Below are 21,880 nucleotides of genomic sequence, written 5' to 3'. Positions count from 1 at the left end.
CCTGGAGCTCAGCAGCACTGTGTATCCTCACCACCCGGAGCGTACCCACAGTCTTTGCCCCCTATCCTCCACCCCACGAAGCTCACCCCTTGCAGCTGACTCGGTGGCCGCCTGCGGCGCTCCTTTCAGTGCAGCATGTCTACCCCCCCCCGCAGCTCACCCGGTGGCCATTACATTATACAGAGCAGGCCATGAGCGGTGCTGCTGTCCTGGGAACCGCAGCGGTCCCGCACCTCACTGCCCAGAGCCTGCATCCTCCTCAGCCTGCAACTCCAGGCCGCCCCGTTTCATTCATAAAAAGGTAGAGAACTTGATGAAGTGGCCGCTCGAGCAGACAGGTCCCTGACTCAGCCGTAGTGGAGTCAGCCGGGTCTAGCCTGCCCTCTCCGCCCGCAGCCCTCCCCTGTCACTCCCCGCTTACTTGTGCTCACCTGAAGCCACCAGGGAGCGGAGTATGCGGCGCTGGTCGCAGCCAGTGCAGACCGCCCCCCCCCCCCCCCCAAAAAAAAATAAAAAATACTCAGGGGGGCTTGGTGAGTAAGACCAGCTAGGTTTGGAGGCATTTAATTTTTTTAGCTCTTGGGGGGAGTACCCCTTTAATGGCATTTTTCTGGTGATACATTCTCCATATTGTGTCTTTCTTTTGTTCATTCTTAAATAGTGAATTTAGTTAATTCAGAAACATTGTCAAAGTATTTGAAATACTTTGACAAAGAGACTGAAAGTTGCAGAAATCCTCACATTTTTACAGTTTCAGGACATGGAAAATATTGCATCATTGTGATCTCTAGCCTCCCACACACACAATGCATATGTGAGTACATGAAATTCATATTTACAGGTTGTATGCAGATGTTCTTACTTCCTGGATTGGTTCATATAATGGAGACTTTCATAGCGTACTGGTTGTTGCTACTGGTTAGTTAGATCATGTTCAGAAACCACTTCCTTAAGTACAAGAATTATTTATCCCACAGCAGCTCTTTCTGCCTATTTTGTAGCTAGAAGTAACTGAATATGGTTAATGTTTCTTTTAGTTAAAAATAAAAATGAGACCTAACATGTCTCTTTGTATACTGTTGCTTGCAGACTTGTGTATTTATTCACCTAACCATTTTTGTCTTTTTTTTTTACCAATATCCAGGAAGAATTATTATTACTATCCCGTATTTCTTTATTTAGTTAATAAAAGCACACCATTGTGGAATGTCATGCTATTCCTCATACACATTTGGTCGCAATGTTTTGTAATGCTTCTAATTGAATTTAACTATTGCACTACATCTGCAAGAATACATTGAGCTGTATACAATCTTGTATGCTGCAGCTGTCTCAATATTTAAAGAGTACCTGTCATTAGAAAAAACTTTTGACATGTCTCCCTGTGTGGTTGTAAAGCCCAGGCTCCACTATGACTTGAATTTTCTGTGCAGTGGATTATGCAGAATTTCACATCTCCTACTGTCATGAAGTGTCAAAGAGGAGTTTTTTGTGCCGCACTCTGGCACACCTCACCACTCCTTCCTCCTCCCTCTTTAAATCAATCCTGCCTGGCCTCCTACTCGCTCAGCTGTCAGCCAGTGAGTCTGATTGCAGATCAGTCCTCTGTAGGCAGTTTATGTTTGAAAGAAACACTCAGATATAGTGGAATCTCTAAGCCTAAATGTGTTGGAGCTGTGGTCTAGGAGTAACTTACCTGTCTAGAGACCTGCCAGCAGTTAGTTTTCTGGTTCAGAGCTAGCACTCTGGAATTAAGGGCGCTTTATAAATAAATAATAATAATAACTAGAGGTCTTTGTTTTTTTTCGTATTGTATAATTTTTAAGGCTATGTTCACACACAATATTTTTGCTCAGTATTTTGGTCAGTATTTTGCAACCAAAACCAGGAGTGGATTGAAAACATAGAAAGGCTATAGAAACACTGTTGAAATTGAGCGGATAGCCGTCATTTAAGGGCAAATATCGGACGTTATTTTAAAATAACAATAATTATTTGCCATTAAGTGGCTGCCATCCACTCGATTTCAACAGTGTTTGAACATAGTCTTTCTATGTTTTCAATCCACTCCCGGTTTTGATTGCAAAATACTGACAAAAATACTGAGCAAAAATACTGAGTGTGAACATAGCCTTAAAAATGATACAATAATGAGAAAAAAAACAAAGAGCTCTATTTTATGTCCATCAGCAGATTTGAACCAGAGACCAAACTGCTGGCCGGTCACTAGACAGATGAGTTACCCCTAGACCTCAGCTCCAACACATTTGCTTCCTACAGAGAACTCATCTGCAATCAGAAACACTGTTGACAGCTGAGCAAGCAGGAGGCCGGGCAGCATACATTATTTATGAAGAAGAGAGAGGAGGAAGGAGTGGTGAGGTGTGCCATAGTGTGACACACACAACTCCTCTTTGCCTCTTTAGTACAGTAGGAGACCTGAGATTGTACACAATCTGTTGCACAGAAAATTACCAAAAGTCACCATGCTCTTTTTAGGGGACTTCCAGCTACAGCACACTGTCACCACCCTAGGTAAAGCCTGGGAGCTGACAGATTTCAAGTTGTCTCCTGACTTTGTGTTTTGTGACCTGAATGGCAGCATAATGTAATTCTATGGGGCTGTCCAGGTTTGACAGACACAGAATGGGGAGAGAAATGCACAAACTTCTCCCGGCTTGTTCTGGTTGGTCACAGTCTGAATTCTCAGACCCAGGGCCGCCAACAGGGCATTACTGGCAGTACAGGTGTATGGGGCCCGGCCTATAGGGGGGCCCGGGTCTCCCACACACTTCACTTTTATGAGAAACCTGGTATACAGACAGTGCAGGGAGAGGGGAGAGGGGAGAGCTCCCGCAGATGTAAGGGGCCCCTTCTACTTAACTAAAATCATTAGGCCCTCCTCCCCCCTGCACTGTCTGTGGACCGGGCTGCAAAATCCCCCCCCCACCCTCCACAATGGACCGGCCCCCTCCTCAGCAGCTCCCAGGCTCGTGTGGAGCTGGTGACTTCCGGCCTGTGTGCTCTCCCAGATAACAGGTAGATGCAGCGGCCCCCTCTCCTCTCTCCTCTCTCCCTCCTTCCATCTCACAAACTTCTCTGGCTGCCGTCGTCTCTGCTGCAAGGTCGGAACATGAGGGGGAGGGGAGGAGCCGCTGTGTGAGGAGCACTGAAGACTGAATGGGTCCTGGAGCTTCCCTGCATAGAGTAAGTGTGTGTGAGAGAGTGAGTGTGAGTGAGTGAGTGAGTGAGTGTGTGTGAGTGTGTGTGTGAGAGAGAGAGAGAGAGAGAGAGAGAGAGTGTGTGTGTGAGTGTGTGTGTGTGTGTGTGTGTGTGAGAGAGAGAGAGTGTATGTGTGTGTGTGTGTGTGTGTGTGTGTGTGTGTGTGTGTGTGTGTGTGTGTGAGAGAGAGAGAGAGAGTGCGTGTGCCCCCATCCTGGTATAGTATATAAATCTGCTACTGCTGAACCAGTCCCTACTGTACTGACAACTCGGCTCTGCTGTGCCTGACCAATGTAACCGACAACTCGGCTCTGCTGTGCCTGACCAATGTAACCGACAACTCGGCTCTGCTGTGCCTGACCAATGTAACCGACAACTCGGCTCTGCTGTGCCTGACCAATGTAACCGACAACTCGGCTCTGCTGTGCCTGACCAATGTAACCGACAACTCGGCTCTGCTGTGCCTGACCAATGTAACCGACAACTCGGCTCTGCTGTGCCTGACCAATGTAACCGACAACTCGGCTCTGCTGTGCCTGACCAATGTAACTGACAACTCTGCTGTGCCTGACCAATGTAACCGACAACTCTGCTGTGCCTGACCAATGTAACTGACAACTCTGCTGTGCCTGACCAATGTAACCGACAACTCGGCTCTGCTGTGCCTGACCAATGTAACCGACAACTCGGCTCTGCTGTGCCTGACCAATGTAACTGACAACTCTGCTGTGCCTGACCAATGTAACCGACAACTCTGCTGTGCCTGACCAATGTAACTGACAACTCTGCTGTGCCTGACCAATGTAACGACAACTCAGCTCTGCTGTGCCTGACCAATGTAACTGACAACTCTGCTGTGCCTCACCAATGTAACCGACAACTCTGCTGTGCCTGACCAATGTAACCGACAACTCAGCTCTGCTGTGCCTGACCAATGTAACTGACAACTCTGCTGTGCTTGACCAATGTAACCGACAACTCGGCTCTGCTGTGCTTGACCAATGTAACCGACAACTCGGCTCTGCTGTGCTTGACCAATGTAACCGACAACTCGGCTCTGCTGTGCCTGACCAATGCAACAATGCGTCTGAAGCACAGGAGGCGGGCCGGCTTGCCCCAGTGGGAGGGAATTCCCTCCCCTCTATGACGGGGCTCCATTATAATCAATGGAGCCGCGTCATAGGGAGGCGGGGGATTCCGCCCACTGGGGCAAGCCGGCCCGCCTCCTGTGCTTAAGACATAGCACGGTACCCGTGGATAGAACGGCGCCGTACACGGGAACCGGGCCGCAGTTCTAAAAACATACCACGGCATTGGCTTCACCGTGATGGCGGCGTTCTATCCGTGGGTCATATTAAAGAGGATGTGTGTGTGTTGATTTCTGTGGACATGGAGTCTGGAGGGGTGATGCTGTATGGCATCTGTATATTATATCCAGGCTGTATGGTATGTGTATACTATATCCAGCATATATATATGTGTATACTACATCCATATATATATATATATATCAGCAGCGGCTGACCAGGCATGCTGGGGGTTCTAGTTGCAAAGCAGCGGCAGACAGCACATCTAATTTCAATTTGTATGTTAAGTGTGCTGTTTGTTTGCCGGTACATCCCCACCCCAGCTAGCCGGGAGTGATGTGCCCTGTGCCAACCACACAGGTCGCACCCCCCAAAGGCCAGCCCTGAGTCAAAGATACGTTCCATAGTTTTCGTTAGTGGGGGGGGGGGGGGCCCAGACAATTTGGCTGTATGGGGCCCCGAAAATCCTGATGGCGGCCCTGCTCAGACCCTCATCGATCAAAACTTTTGACACGTCTCTGTGACATGTCAATTTTTTTTCTAATTACAGGTACGCCTTCAAATCAATCAATGGCACTAAAAAAAAGTCATAGTAGAGCCTAGCTTTACACAAACAAAGAGATAAAACTGCCTGCATGACATATTGTAAATGTTTTAGACCGTTTTTTACCATGCTCCATAAAGGGGGAGAACTTACAGAAATTTTCAGTGAATAGCTAAAGCTTTTAATAGATGGTGCAAACATAGACTAGACAGCTAATTGATGTGCCAGATTTTTTAACAGCCTTAGCCACTGTGATAAATTTGATGCATTTGTTTGCTGGGTTCACACTATGTATATTTGAGGCTGTATTTGTGAGGCTGTATAGCAACCAAAACCAGGAGTGGATTGAAAACACAGAAAGGCTATGTTCACATAATGTTGTAATTGAGTGGATGGCCGTCATTTAATGGCAAATATGTGCTGTTATTTTAAAACAACGGCTGTTATATTAAAATAATGGCAGTTATTTACTGTTATATGGCGGCCATCCACTCAATTTCAACATTGTGTGAACAGAGCCTTTCTGTGTTTTCAATCCACTCCTGGTTTTGGTTGCTATGAGGACCTGACTTGCGGACCAAATACTGCCTGAAATGTACGTAGTGTGAACAAAGCCATAGACTGTTTAGTCTAAAGGCCCTACTCCACGGGCCGTCATAGAGGAGCAAACGAGCGCTCTCAGCTCTCAGCGCTCGTTTTCTCCTTGTTTCCCGCTCGCTGCCGCGGCAACGCGGCAGCAGCGGGCGGGTGAGTGCGGGTGAGTGCGGGTGGGGGCGGCGGGGAGCTGCGGGGGGGGGGGGGCTGCCCGGGTGATCGCTGATCGTCTGGGCAGCCCATAGGATACAGCAGCGTCTGCTGCCGATGCTCCTATTCAACAGAGCGACGGCAGCAGATCGCTGCTATATCAGTTGCTTGTTTTTCAACATGTTGAAAAACAAGCGACTGCAACGATCAGCCAACATCGTTCATGCATACTATTCCACGGACCACGGGACGATTATCGTCCGTAGCGGCCGATATCGGCCGAATACGGACGATAATCGTTCCGTGGAATAGGGCCTTAAGTTTACCCTAAGAATTAGACAGTTTTTATTTATGCACCTTAGTCTTTATTATGCTTGTGGAAAATGTAAGGAGTTTAATAAATTCATAATATTACACTCATAGCCACCTGATCACTGTGTATCTCTATATCTGTGTAGGCACTTGTATTTATGTTAAACTTCCATTGGATGCTTTATTGTTAAATTAATCTACACTAGAAATTTGCTTGTAGTAGAGAATATCGGTAATACAGTACTATGTTGGGGGGTCATGTATCACACATAGACTACAGCGCCTAAGAACCATTAGCTAAAACTTACTTTAAATAAGAAACAGGAGAACACTATTAGGATACATAGCAGTTTTTAGACATACATGTTCTCATTTTTACTCTTCAGTTTTGGTCAGTTCACAAATAGAAATCATTCCATATATGCTAGGTTATAGAGGGAGATTTATCAAACATGGTGTAAAGGGAAACTGGCTCAGTTGCCCCTAGCAACCAATCAGATTCCACCTTTCATTTTCCAAAGAGTCTGTGTGAAATGAAAAGTGGAATCTGATTGGTTGCTAGGGGCAACTGAGCCAGTTTTCCTTTACACCATGTTTGATAAATCTCCCCTTATATAGTGTCTAAATAATGGCTACCATTCCACCTAGCTATGCGTATGGTTGGAATGTTTGTATTTTTATGGCTGAATAAGGCGGGCATGGAATGGTGTTTTCAATACCTTTTGAGAAAGAATTTGACGTCTTTAGACTTCCCTTAAACAGAATCACCAAAAGCTATTTATAGGTGGACCATAATAACACTACTGTACGTGGACCATGGCATGACATTTCTGTTGACAATTCCCTTTTCTTCTCTTTCTCTTGACAGTGTCATGTTTGACATGCTGGTTGCTAGGGATGAATTGTTTGTAAAATCTTCACATCTGTAGCAACTAGTTTACTACTCAAAAAAGTAGATTTACTGCTATGCTGAAAGCAGGGGTAGATAAATAATGCTTGGCAGGGATGTTGTTTTTTATTTTTTTTATTTTAATAAACTATGGGGGAGATTTATCAAACATGGTGTAAAGTGAAACTTGCTCAGTTGCCCCTAGCAACCAATCAGATTCCACCTTTCATTTTCCAAAGAGCCTGTGAGGAATGAAAAATGGAATCTGATTGGTTGCTAGGAGCAACTGAGCCAGTTTCTCTTTAAACCATGTTTGATAAATCTCCCCCAATGTGTTTGTGAAAATTCATTTAGGTGGAGTACTGTATTTGTGTGTATATGGTTGTCTGACTTAAAGGGGTTGTTCAGGGAGCAGAAAAGTTAACTGTTCTGCTTCCCAGTGCTTCACTTTCTCCCTCTTGCCTTCTTGGAAGTATACAATCCAGGATGAAAGGGGAGTGTGAGCATGTCACTAGCATTGTGTGCATGTTAAACTCATGCAATGTCCAAGGTGGAAGAAGTGAAGTGCCGGGAAGTAGGTATGGTCCGAACCTGCCGAGGTTCGGGTTTGTATGAACCCGAACGCTCGTTAGCGGATGCCCGCTGTCTGCCCGCTCCGTGGAGCGGGCGGATACAGCGGGAGTAACGCCTAGAAAACTGGGATACAGCCTATTGCTGTGGCTGTATCTCAGTTTTCCAGGCAGTCCTCCCGCTGGAGCCGCCCGCTCCACGGAGCGGGCAGACAGCGGGAATCATTGCCAAGGGTTCGGGTTCGTACGAACCCGAACCGAACTCGGTTCGGACCATCCCTGCCGGGAAGCAGAAGCGAGGCCTTTTCTGCTCCCTGGAGATTGCATTCAACCCCTTTATTTAAAGAGAACCTGTCACCCCCCCCGTGCCGGGGTGACAGGCTCCCGACCCCCCGTTAGAGCCCCCTATACTTACCTAATCCCGCCGGGTCCCGCTTCTGGATCCGGTCGGGTCACAGAGATATCAGCCGCTGCAGCCCGGCGCGCGCGCTGAGAGATGAGTCCAACGCTCATAGAGAATGACAGAGCGCTGGACTCTCCTGTCATTCTCTATGGGTGTTGGACTCATCTCTCAGCGTGCGCGCCGGGCTGCAGCGGCTGATATCTTCATCACCCGACCACCTCCAGAAGCGGGACCCGGCGGGATTAGGTGAGTATAGGGGGCCCCTAACAGGGGTCGGGAGCCTGTCACCCCGGCACGGGGGGTGACAGGTTCCCTTTAAGAACATGGTTGCTATATAGAAAGCTGCTATATTGGATCAAGGGCAAGTGTAGCATATGAAAGAAGAAATCATTTGTCGCAATCAGATTTGCAATATCTCCTGTGGTTCAAAAGCTATCAACACCAAAAAGTTGCAAAAACTGGCAGTGTTCACTGTCATGCACAGCTATTTGATGTGTTCAATGTGTTGTCCATAGTGCTGAAAACAAAGCAACTAGGAAGATAGAACCAGATGACATGTCACTTTGATTACCTTGATATGTTGGAGCCATAAAAATGGAAAGTTTCCGAACTACTTTAACGAGCACCAAATTATGATGACTAGATGACTGTATCAGATCATCCACAAAAAGATGTCTTGTGTGGTATTGCTGGCATGTAGTATTGATAAGCACAAAAAGCGTTCCCGTAATGGACAACTTATGAACCGAAATCTAAAATCTAAAGCCCCTATTACATGGGGTGATCAGCAGAAGCAAACAAGCGCCAACCTGTCAGGTCAGCACTCGCTTGCTCCTCGTTCTTTGTAAAAAGGGTGATCGGAGGTCTTTTGCTGCTGCTCCTATTACACGGGGTGACGGCAGCAGATCATTGATATCTGGATTGTTAGTCTTTCAACATGTTGGCTGAGCGGCCAGTCTATCAGCGCTGGCATCCCGGAGCCTGGCGGGGGTCCAGAGGCTGGTCTCGCCACTCCCTCTTTCCCAGGTTTTCAAAATGGCTGGACTTCTTCTTTAACGTCTTTTATCTGTTGTCAAATGTGCCCAAATCAGTGCTCAACCTTGTCACAGTAAACAAAACCTGGTTGTTTCAAGATTCAGCTAGTATCTGGATCTTCCTCAGTAACACTGCAACCTGGTGATGTGGACATTCTACTGTATACACAAGCCAGTGCAGGTCATTTGTTGTCATATCATCTAATTGTATTTACGATTGTGTCCGGAAATGAATTAATTGGTTTCTATTGTTAAACATTATTGTTTAAGGACCAACAATGTGATAAAGATGTAATGCCTAAAATGTTATATTCTGTAAGTTCTTTTCCATTTACATCCATGGTAATAAATAATGAAACCTTTGCACTGAAACCACTAAAGAAGCAGCAGATTAGGGTCTGGAATACAAATTACTGTAATTATCCTGATAAAGAGACTGGTTTGGTCTAGAAACACCTTATGCTGAGCCTTTTATATGCATTTTTATAATTATTTTATTAAAGTAGTTTTTTATACCTTACCTGTTGTGTAGTTGTGCCTGTTAATCCTGCTAAATTTGGGAGAGGAGGACTGCATCTTGCTTGGGCCCTGGCATGGGTTTGCAGAAAGGCTTCACACTGGTTTCCTTCTTGATTTTACGTATGGAAAGTTGTGCCTTAATCTCAGCCAGGTTAGAGGGGACCTGGTTTTACTCTGATACTGAATCTTTTCCATCCTATTCCATCTGATCCTTCACATGGAGCTCTGTCTTTGTTCTCTTTTACTCTAACATAGCAACAATGATTCCCTGTTGTGAACAGCCCCCCCATTGTAATAATGCCCTTGCTGTGTACAGCCCCCACTCATATAGTAATAATGCCCCCTGCTGTATATTGCCCCCCACAGTAATAATGCCACCTGTTGTGTACAGCCCCCATCCATAGTGATAATGCCCCCTGCTGTGTACAGTGCTCCGACCCATAGTGATAATACCCCCTGCTGTGTACAGTGCCCCCACCCACAGTAATAATGCCCCTGTTGTGCTCCAGCATAAAAAACAAACACATGATACTCGCCTATTTCAGGCAGGGAGCCGGTCCCTCCATTTTCTCTCCTCCAGTCTGTCAGCCGCTTGACAGATCCTCCAGCAGGTGCGATTGCCATATGCCTGGCAGCTATGTGGTGTTGTGGCTTCTGCATGGTGTACGGTCACTTGGACACTTGTCACAGTGGCCAAGAGTGGTGTTGGAACCCACCCCCGGAAAAACGGGTACCACGCTTGAGGTTGAGGGTAACCCAAGTATAGACAGGTGTATGGGTGCAGGTGCAAAAATGATAGACTAGAGTCCAGTGGCTTAACCAGGATAACTTTGTTGACTTTTAGAAACTTCAGTGCAATACAAGATAAATACACTTAAGTTAAAGCGACTCTGTACCCACAATCTGCCCCCCCCCCCCCCAAACCGCTTGTACCTTCGGATAGCTGCTTTTAATCCAAGATCTGTCCTGTGGTCCGTTTGGCAGGTGATGCAGTGATTGCCCTGAAAAACAACTTTTAAACTGGCAGCCCCGTGCCCAACGGGTGTGGCCTAGATTGTGTATGCATTAGGCTGGCACAACCTCTCTGTCTCTCCTCCCCACCCTCCTTATCTTTAGGAATGGTCCAGGCAGATTGCCTCCTATTTGTCAGCTGTGTGAATACGGAACATGGGCTGGATCGTTAATCACCTGTGCAATGTTCAGACAGGAGTAAATGTTTCAGTGGCATTCCTAATGATGAAGAGGGTGGAGAGGAGGGACAGAGGGGTGGTGCAAAGTTAGGGCACAGATTCTCCCGTTTGCACGGTGCTGCAAGTTTAAATGTTCTGCATCACCTGCCGAACGGACCCCAGGACAGATATTGGATTAAAAACAGCTATCTGAAGGTACAAGTGGTTTGGGGGGTCATATTGTGGGTAAAGAGTCGCTTTAACTGCAGATGCAGGCAGGAGTTAGTTGCAATAGACTTTGTGAAGCGAAAGTAGAGTGATGGAGAGGAGCGTCTTGAAGGCCCTGTCCAATGTAGCACTGTACTCTCCTGGGGTACCGTATAGATACTTTGGATCTGACCGCCTTTTGTCCTATAGTGTTGGGTTACCCGTCCTACTAGGGTAGTACGGTCCCAGGTCCCTGCGCTGGGTTGAGCAGACTTTCCAAGACTTCTCAGAATAGCTGTGCATTACAGTAGGATATGTAGGCTTACACGCTGATTTTGCTACTGGAGTCAGTACCTAACTCCAGGTATACTGCCCAGTTTGTTGCAGAAGGTATCCCTGGCGTGGACAAGGATGTCACTCCCCCCCCCCCCATACTACCTGTAGTAAGTTGCATAGGAATAAGTCTCTAGGTCCCTGACAAGGTTCCTGGCCTAAGCCAGGCCCTGGATTCACTGCAGCAGGAACTGTGCTCTCTGTCTCTCCACTTTTAGTGACAAAAGACCCTCCACCAGGAACTAGCTTTTTTTGGTGTGTAAAAGAGAATAGATAATCTAGGAGAAAAAGTGAGGGAAACAAGCCTGCACCTGCGATAGAATATAACATAGCAGGTGACACAAAACAGTTAAAGTGACTCTGTACCCACAATCTGACCACCTCAAACCACTTGTACCTTCAGATAGCTGCTTTTAATCCAAGATCTGTCCTGCGGTCCGTTCGGCAGTTAATGCAGTTATTGTCCTAAAAAACTAATTTCAAACTTGCAGCCGTGCCAAACGGGAGTATCTGTGCCCTAACTTTGCACCACCCCTCCATCCCTTCTCCCCACCCTCCTTACCCTCCACCTGTGTCAGCTCTGCACATGGGCTGGATCGTTAAGCACCTGTGCAATGTTCAGCATGGAGAAAATGTTCTAGTAGCATTCCTAATGATGAAGAGGGTGGGGAGGAGGGACGGAGGGGTGGTGCAAAATTAGGGCACAGATAGTTCAAAAGTTGTTTTTTAGGACAATAACTGCATCACTTGCTGAACGGACCCCAGGACAGATCTTTGATTACGAGACCTCCTGCACGGGCTCAGCGCTGAATCCTGCCTTCAGTCTGTTTGAATGGGAGGGCTTGCGCGCCTCTCCGCTCAAAGAATCGACATGTCAATTCTTTAAGTTGAGAGGCGCAGAGGTGCGCGAGCCCTCCCATTCAAACACATTGAAGGCAGGATTCGGCGCTGAGTCAGCGCAGGAGTTTTACACATGGATTCTCAGCGCCGATTTCATAGTGTGAACGGGGCCTTATGTTTCCTTTGGTTATCATTGTCTAGTATTAAGTGGTTTCCACAGCTGTACAGTCATGGCCAAAAGTTTTAAGAATGATACAAATATTAATTTTTACAAAGTCTACTGCTTCAGTTTTTAAAATGGCAATTTGCATATACTCCAGAATGTTATAAAGAGTGATCAGCTTAACAGCAATTACTTGCAAAGTCAATATTTGCCTAGAAAATTAACTTTATCCCCCAAAACACATTTCAACATCATTGCAGCCCTGCCTTAAAAGGACCAGCTAACATCGTTTCAGTGATTGCTCCATTAACACTGGTGTGGGTGTTGATGAGGACAGTGTTGGAGATCAATCTGTCATGGTTAAGTAAGAATGACACCACTAGACACTTTAAAATGAGGCTGGTGCTTGGCATCATTGTTTCTCTTCTGTTAACCATGGTTATCTCTAAAGAAACATGTGCAGTCATCATTGCACTTCACAAAAATGGCCTAACAGGGAAGAGTATCACAGCTAGAAAGATTGCACCTCATCATCGCATCATCAAGAACTTCAAGGAGAGAGGTCCCATTGTTGCCAAAGAGGCTCCAGGGCTCCCAAGAAAGACCAGCAAGCACCAGGACCGTATCTTAAGAGTGTTTCAGCTGGGGGATCGGGCTACCAGCAGTGCAGAGCAGGAATGGCAGCAGGCAGGTGTGAGTGCATCTGCATGCACTGTGAGACGGAGACTCTTGGAGCAAGGCCTGGTCTCAAGGAGGGCAGCAAAGAAGCTTTTTCTCTCCAGAAAAGACATCAGGGACAGACTGATATTCTGCAAAAGGTATCGGGAGTGGACTGCTGAGGACTGGGGTAAAGTCATATTCTCTGATGAATCCCCTTTCTGATTGTTTGGGACATCTGGAAAACAGCTTATTCAGAGAAGACAAGGTGAGCGCTACCACCAATCTTGTCTCATGCCAACTGTAAAGCATCCTGAAACCATTCATGTATCGGGTTGCTTCTCAGCCAAGGGAATCGGCTCTCTCACAGTCTTGCCTAAAAATACAGCCATGAATAAAGAATGGTACCAGAATGTCCTCCAAGAGCAACTTCTCCCAACCATCCAAGAGCAGTTTGGCAATCAACAATGCCTTTTCCAGCATGATCGAGCACCTTGCCATAAAGCAAAGGTGATAACTAAATGGCTCAGGGAACAAAACACAGAGATTTTGAGTGCATGGCCTGGAAACTCCCCAGATCTTAATCCCATAAAGAACTTGTGGTCAATCATCAAGAGACGGTGGACAAACAAAAACCAACAAATTCTGACAAAATGCAAGCATTGATTGTACAAGAATGGACTGATCAGTCAGGATTTGGTCCAGAAGTTGATTGAGAGCATGCCAGGGAGAATTGCAGAGGTCCTGAAGAAGAAGGGTCAACACTGCAAATATTGACTTGCTGCATTAACTCATTCTAAGGCTGCATTCCCACGTTCCGTGATCCTTACGGATCACGGACGTGGAATGCATGTACCGGAGTCCCCCTGCGCCCTGACAGCATCTGTAATTAGATGCTGGGAGCGGGGGAGACTGTATTCATAAGCGCCGCGCTGTAATGAATCAGCCGCGCGGTGCTGTTACTACAGCGCGGCGCTTATGAATACAGTCTCCCCCGCTCCCAGCATCTAATTACAGATGCTGTCCGGGCGCAGGGGGACTCCGGTACATGCATTCCACGTCCGTGATCCGTCAGGATCACGGAATGTGGGAATGCAGCCTAACTGTCAATATAAGCTTTTGTTACTCATAATATGATTGCAATTATTTTTCTGTATGTGATAATATAATATGTGAAAATATAATATTTGTGTCATTCTCTTTTGGCCATGACTGTATGTACATATAAATATAGAAAGTTCTTTTTATATGAGTGAACAAGAGGAGAAAGAAACATCTAACAAACCACAACATTTAGGAACCTGCCTTGTTCTACCAATTTAGGCAATACATTTTGCAGCTATAAATCTGCTAAAAAATCATAGCAAAAAAGTCCTCTAATTAGACACTTGTAATGAAGAATACCTTCCAAAATATGTAATTTGGCACTGGAGTATCTCTGTTCTTTTATTTAGCAGAATCATCCACTTGCAGTTGTTCCATTTACCGCTTTATCTGCCCTGGTCATCTTGTACCAACACAGACACACACAAATGTTCAGATAATATCTGCCCGGTATTAGTCATGTAAAATCTGAGTTTAGGTTGCTTTCAGGCTTAAGAAATACTGTAGTAGTAGTACTAAAGTAATTCCCCTTGCTTCCTTACTTCAAGCTTAAGTTCAAGTTTCAAGAATTACGAGTGTAGTTCACAGACGTGTGTGTGCATTTCCTGTGGTTGGCACACAAAAATACGTCTTTAGTTTAGTGTTTAATGCATTTTTTTGTGGGAAATATGCAAATACTTGTATTTTTTATGATTTTGGTGTATGCTTATTTATTGCATACGTTGCTTTGGGAACAATCATTTGATTTATTCACAGTATGAACAGTTTATTTTCTGCACAGAAATAACCTTTTCTTTTAGCTCTGTGTTGTGGTATTACTCTTACATGCAATGTAGCAAAATGGGTTTTAAAGGAGAAGTCCCACGGAAGAACAAAAACTGAGGACAGGCTGGAGGGGGAAGGAAAATACTACATCACTAGAGATGAGCAAACCTCGAGCATGCTGAAGTTCATCCGAACCCGAGCGTTTGTCATTTGATTAGCGGTGGCTGCTGAAGTTGGATAAAGCCCTAAGGTTGTCTGGAAAACATGGATACAGCTATTGACTATATCCATGTTTTCCACATAGCCTTAGGGCTTTATCCAACTTCAGCAGCCACCGCTAATCAAATGCTGAACGCTCGGGTTCAGATGAACTTCAGCATGCTCGAGGTTTGCTCATCTCTATACATGACATCAGCTAGCTCTGCTGGCTGCAACATAACATCCCCAGATGAGTGGTTGGATGCCCAGTCAATCAGTGACTAGGGTAAGACAGTCAGGCCGTGACAGTTCAGCTGGGGATGCCAGGTACTGACTTACCCGGCTTCCAGCTGAAGATGGCAGCCGTCTGCTGTGAGCAGCACATTGGAGGCACAAGGTCGGGTGAGTTCAGTTGTTTATTTTTTTCCTGCCCCCACTAGCCTGCCTGCAGTTTTTTCTACTTCCGTACAAGAGTGTTTCCATGCACTGTCTGAGACTATCCAGTCAACGCTGACAGTCTCAGACAGTGTAGGGACACACCCACAACTGGTAACACCCAGATGGCTAGTTATGCATTTCTCCATGATGACAAAGGAGCAGCACAACACGGAGATATAGGTTTCAGGATTTTATTTAATGGAGAATACAAAGATTTGTTAAAACAGACAGGTTAGGAATTGGGATATAGAACACATCATTTTTATTATTTTTTTTATTTTTTGCAGCTCAGAGTCTAGAGACAGATTGTTATTACCGTGAAGTCTGTGCCTGCTCTTCCTGTTGCTGTTAATCATTACTGAACAATTTAAATAACACCATTCTCTGTTAAAAGAAAAGAAATGAAATGGTGCCAGTTACTAAAAACGTGTGTAAAGGTTTAATAACAGATTTTCATTTCTGGATCAATGATACTCATACTCACATTAAAATTGTGTGTACAAGAAGAATCTATATGAGACTAAATCCATATTTTGCATTTACTAAACAATTAAAATGGGTTTGTCCTCAAGCGAACAATATAGCTGCCCAGTAGAGATGAATGAACATACAGTAAGTTCAGTTTCACGCGAACCGGGATGCTCGGCATTTGAATCTCGCTGCCTGGAGAAGATACATGTATGAAATGTTAATTTTCACTGAAAGAGTTCAGAAAACAAAATTTATTTTCAACAGCAACTGATAAAACATGCCCATAATATTCTAGCCCCAAAAACTTCAATAAAAAACCCAAGAATGAACTAGACATAAAAAAAACACATTAAAACTGCTATCTTACCACTCAGATAACAGTAGATGGCAGACTCCAGGCATAAGTTGGGCAATTATCTATTGGTTCACAATTAGAGATGAGCGAACCGGGTTCGGGTTCGAGTAGATCCGAACCCGAACGTTCGGTATTTGATTAGCTGGGGCTGCTGAACTTGGATAACGCTCTAAGGTTGTCTGGAAAACATGGATACAGCCAATGACTATATCCATGATTTCCACATAGCCTTAGGGCTTTATCCAACTTCAGCAGCCACTGCTAATCAAATGCCGAAAGTTTGTGTTCGGATCGACTCGAGCATGCTTGAGGTTCGCTCATCTCTATTCACAATCTGTCTATATTCGTCCAGTTTTCAGAGTGCTGTAGATATAACAGAGTTGCACAATGAACTCTAAGGGAGACATTTATCATTTGCACCTTTTTTTGCAAATACTTTTATCACTGTGCACTGGCTTATATGTTTGCAGCCTAGTAAGGTATTTATGAACATTCACATGTTGGTTCATAAATCACCTGCCGTAGCTTCACTGGCGCTGCGCATTTTACTGCAGGTATTCATGAATTGACCTTGGTTAGAAAAGATCCGCTACCCTGGGACTGGAGTACAGAAGCGAACGAAAATGCGAAAATTTCAAAATTCTCACATGATAAATCCCGGCTTTGAATATTCCTAAGATTAACCACACCCACAAATGTCAAGAAGGCAAAAAACTGGAGTAAGCTGTCATATTCACAAATACACCGAGATACACTGTTTAGTAAATCTGACGAAGGTCTGTGCACATCTTCCATACGCCAAAAAATGCTAAGGAGCACAAGGTACACTGCTTGATACATGTCCCACGAAGGCTGCATTCACACGTCCCGTAAAGTTGTAGCAATTTTATGAACCATTAAAGTTAATGCAGCCATTTACACGATCCGTGCTGCGAACCCCACCGCCTTCTGCACCACTAAAAAATAGGACATATTTTAGTACGGCACGGATCCCCCACCTCCCAGCACAGATATGACAAGAGCGCATAATGTGTGCTCCTGTCATCGCATCTGACTACTCACCTACTCCCCCGTGCCGGCTGCCTGGTTTTTAGTGCCCATCTTTGCTGGCCACAAACAGGCTGGAGATGGCGGGGAAGTCAGATTTTGTATTCATGGGCACACCCCTTTAAAGAGGATGTACCACCAGGTACATCCTCTTTAACCTGAACCGACAGATCAATAGGCGCCAGCAATGAGGAAGCCGATGCCGCTGTCCATTTTTCGGACCGAGGCCCCGTTCCCATGCAATGAATGGAGCTGCGTCATACAGGGGAGGGAATTCCCTCCCACTGGGGGCGGGCCGGCCTACTTCCAGTGCTTGAGCACCGGCCGGTACCGCTGGATCGAACGGCGCCGTGCACTGGAACCAGGCGGCGGTCCGAAAAACGGACCACGGCACCAGCTTCCCCGTTCCCCGACCGATCCGTGGGTTCAGATTAAAGAGGATGTACCAGGTGTTTGTACCAGGTCTTTAAGTGTAAAATATTACAGTGAAGATTTGCAAATAATGTGCTTACAAATTGATTTAAAAGAACAAAGATCTAAGACATTCAATGTGACCAGTGCTTTTGAGCTTGACATTTATATCTACCTTTTCACACCAGGTTATTTTTAGGGCAATAATTCTGTGTTGAGTAATTTCTTAATATATCTTAATAGTGGTCAGGGCTATGTAGATATAGAGCAGAATATAGTTTTGGGAGAGCGAGAGATCTGTATATGAATGAGAGAGAGAGAGAGAGATTAAATCCACCCCCTTTTCCCATTTTATTAATAAAAAGAAATAAACATATTTGCTGTTGCCGCGTGTGTAATCACCCGAACTATTAAATTATCACATTCCTAATCTTGCATGTTAAACGGTGTTCCTAGTGATGAGAAGGGCGGGGAGGAGTTACGGCGAGGCGGTTCAGGCTTAGGGCACAGACACTCTAGGCCAGGGCAATTTGGCACAGGGCTGCAAGTTTAAAAGTTGTTTTTTAGGACAATAACTGCATCACCTGACCCCAGGACAGATCTTAGATTAAAGGCAGCTATCTGAAGCAGTTTTGGAGGGCAGATTGTGAGTACAGAGTCACTTTAAGATATGTGTAAAAAAAATAATAAAAAAATACGATTTTTTTAAAAAAAATATTACATCGCCCCCCTCTCTTTAAAATTTTTAAATCACCCCCATTTCTTATTATACAAATTAAAATATGTAAAAGTAAATAAACATATATATTGTCGTGTGTGCAATTGTCCGATCTATTAAAATATAACAATATTATTCCTGCACGGTGAACGGATTGCTGACAAATATCATAATATAAAAACTAGAAATCATGGCAGAAAAAATGACATCCCGTATAGCCCTGTAAGTTAAAAAAGAAAACCTTTATAACCCTTTCAAACAAATGTTTTACAGTACAAAGAAAAATTGTAAAACATTATAAAAGCTATTTAAAAATGTATATCATAACCCGCCCAAAAAGGTACTAAATTGCATATTGGCGTTTGCTATACCCTATACTTGTCCACACACCCATGGGCAAAACTGTAATGCATGGTTTGTGATTGTGGACAGCCCGCAGATGGGCAGTCTCCGCAATCACAAACTGTGCACTTGTGAAGAGAATAGAGTCTATGGAGCCTATTTTCAAAACCAATGTGTGGACAGGGCCTAATATTTTTTCATTTGCACACAAAAATGTGAACTAATACACTTTAAAGTCCAAATTGTAATAAATCCTCAATCAATACAATCTAAGCCTACATTCCCACGTTTTATGCACAGTCCGTATATATAGATGATTTGCTATGGAACGAACTTTGAAACTCCTGACATCATCATTCTTTATGATGGCGTGAATCCCAAAACTGTTAAAATCTTTGCGTTACTCTACCAACATGCTGTATCAGTATAGTAGCACGAAGATTAAAGTTTCAGAGCTTATGGCATCCTGTTGAATAGTATTGCAGCAAGTTCCAAAGTCTGGTCCATAGCACATTGTCTGTGCCTGGAACATGTGAATGCCCCCATAAGACCTCTCTTCCAGAGTAGTCCATAAAAACCCATGCATTTCTAATTACACAGTAGAGCTAATCAAGTACATCCTACAATTTTGATCCTTTTACACGGAGCGATAATTCGCCCAATCAAACGGTTCATGATTTCGAAGTAACAATGTGTTTTTTTATAATGATCAACATTTATACGGAATGATATATTGTTTGAAAAAATCGTTATTGCAATCGTTTTACGATCGCTTAAGCCCATCTCACACATAGGGTAATTCTGTGAAAGACTGTTTAGACAAAACGATCTGCTCATTTTCAGTGAACGACCAATGATGATTTGTGAATATGTTGAAAGACCAAGATAAACCATTTCTTGCTTGTCGCTTGATCGTTTGCTGTGTTTACACAAGCCGATTATCCCTCAAATGCGACCGTTATCGTGAAAATTCGAACGATAATCGCTCCGTGTAAAAGGACCATTACTCTCCTCACAAAAAAGTGCAATTCACTTAATTGTTTATGGTCTGCCCCTGCAAACTGCACTGTGTGAGAGCACCCTCAGGTAAATGGTGTTTTGCCAGTAATTGTAGCACGCATTGTATCCACTCAGCAAACTTCTTTAACTTTCTCTTTGTAAAGATGTAAACATTTGGTTAACTTATTTCACCATATAATTCAGTATATTTTAACAGACATTGAATGGCCACAAGGAGAATGTGCATGTGCTGCCTTTTTCTCTGGCTCAAGTTATGGAATAGTTTAGAAGTGTTTATAAAAATTCCTTTCCCAGAAAGTGACAGTAAGCCAAACTGGTCAAGTCAGGAGTACATTTATGTTAAGAAGATAAGACCCACCTTATTAGACAAGATATCGGTATGCCGGCTGCTAGAGACTGAGCTGTAAATGACATTCCTGTGGATGAACATGTTTTCTGCAGTGATCTAAGTAGAAACCTTCTAGTTTGGACACATTAATGATAAGGCCGGGCTCAGAGGCTGACAGTGTCTATCTCCCCTCTCCTTGTGCCATGCATACATTACATGGTCGACCCCTGGCGGTTTCTTCTAAGCTGCGATCCAAGTTCTTGAGTTGTGTTTCATTTGTTTAATTATGTGTCAAATGATCATTGCAAAGTGAGTGCAATCCGACTGTGATCCATATCCAGACCAGTTTTATGCAAGGATGTAACACTTTAAAGACCTGATCTCATCTCCTCACAGCCATGGTTTGTGATTTCCTATGTCTCTTCACATCTAAACAGTTTGGAACATTGTTACATAGAATCAAAACAGATAGAAAATTAATTATGTATTATATTAACTTATATGCAGCAAAATAATAATATGACATTATTTCATACCTTTTGGGGTACACAATGTAGCTTGATAGACAGTAACTGAGGGTTTTTGTATGTGATCTAATGTGTTTGTGTTCATTGTTATTGAAAGTTTTTGATTTTTTTTTCTCTTAAGGTAAAGAGGGGGTTAATTGCCAGTCTTCAGTAGTGCTTTGTGATCTGAATAGGCTGGTTACCATGGAGGGAGAGAAAGCAGCTTTGGAAAAGGGGCAGCCAGTTTCTTTGTTCAAAGCCATTCTACTCCCCTTCTGTGTACACTCTTCCCCCTCCACACGTAGTCATTCTGTTCACACTTCAAAATCCATGTAGGCATCTCTTTTCCTAAGGATCTCAGTAACATTGACTCTTTGGGTTCATGTCGTCCATCACTGCTTGAAATTCAATGATGACCAGCTGCTTAGTTTTCTTTATGAGTTTTCTAGCTGAACTGGATTGGCTTGGAGACTAACTTTAAATGTGGAGAAATGTAGTGCTCCAGTGGTGGATTTCACACTACCTCAGACTCTCATATCACAGATTATAACTAGAGTACGCAGCCAGCACTGCAAGAAAACAGAACGCAATACGTAGAGTTACGTTCTTTTCACACATGTGTTGTAGGCTCAAAATGACAAAAACCCACCATGGAACCACAGATGGACCACAACGTATGTCAGTGGGGTCTGGTTGGGCTGAATAGGCCCACCCACTGGACTCCTATGAGTAAACAGACATTTAATGAAAAAAATGGCTAGTTCTTTTGAGCTGTGATCAGCTTATTTTGTCAGATATGAAACCCTGTAATGTCTTATACTGTACTTTACAGGTATCCTTTTTTTTTAACATGTAAAGGGATAACAGTGTGTGAACATAGCCTTTCTGTGTTTTCAATCCACTCCTGGCTTTTGTTGCAAAATACTATGTGTTAACATAGCCGCAGACTGTAAATTCGCTCATCCCTAATGACAACTCCTGTTGATATGCCCCTTAGGTCATATTAGCCCTATTGTATATGAAGCAAGTGATTGTCACAGGGGGTGAGGTGAATTGTGACATTCTCTCGAGCTGTGAAATGTTTTTGTGCTCTATAGGCAATAAAATAATTGAATTTTTGGTTTGCTGCATGACTAGATAATCTGTAATAGAGCATGGTTCATACCCTAAGCACCTGAATAATTTTATGGAGCCAGAACATTTTATAATGTATACAAATTGCATCATAGGAGCGGAAAACAAGGTGTGATGTGTCTGACTCATGT

The 21,880-nt window shown here is 44.2% G+C and overlaps 1 protein-coding gene across 2 annotated transcripts in view; it reads left to right on the top strand.

The window, feature by feature from the left end:
* The window catches only part of ADCY7 (adenylate cyclase 7), a 112,696-nt gene that overhangs the window by 29,682 nt on the left and 61,134 nt on the right, over positions 1-21,880 (top strand). The gene's annotated exons all lie outside the window — the stretch shown is intronic.

This window comes from Dendropsophus ebraccatus, chromosome 4 (assembly GCF_027789765.1).
Source record: "Dendropsophus ebraccatus isolate aDenEbr1 chromosome 4, aDenEbr1.pat, whole genome shotgun sequence".
In the NCBI taxonomy this organism is placed as follows: Eukaryota; Metazoa; Chordata; class Amphibia; order Anura; family Hylidae; genus Dendropsophus; species Dendropsophus ebraccatus.
This window is presented reverse-complemented; position numbering and strand designations above follow the sequence as displayed.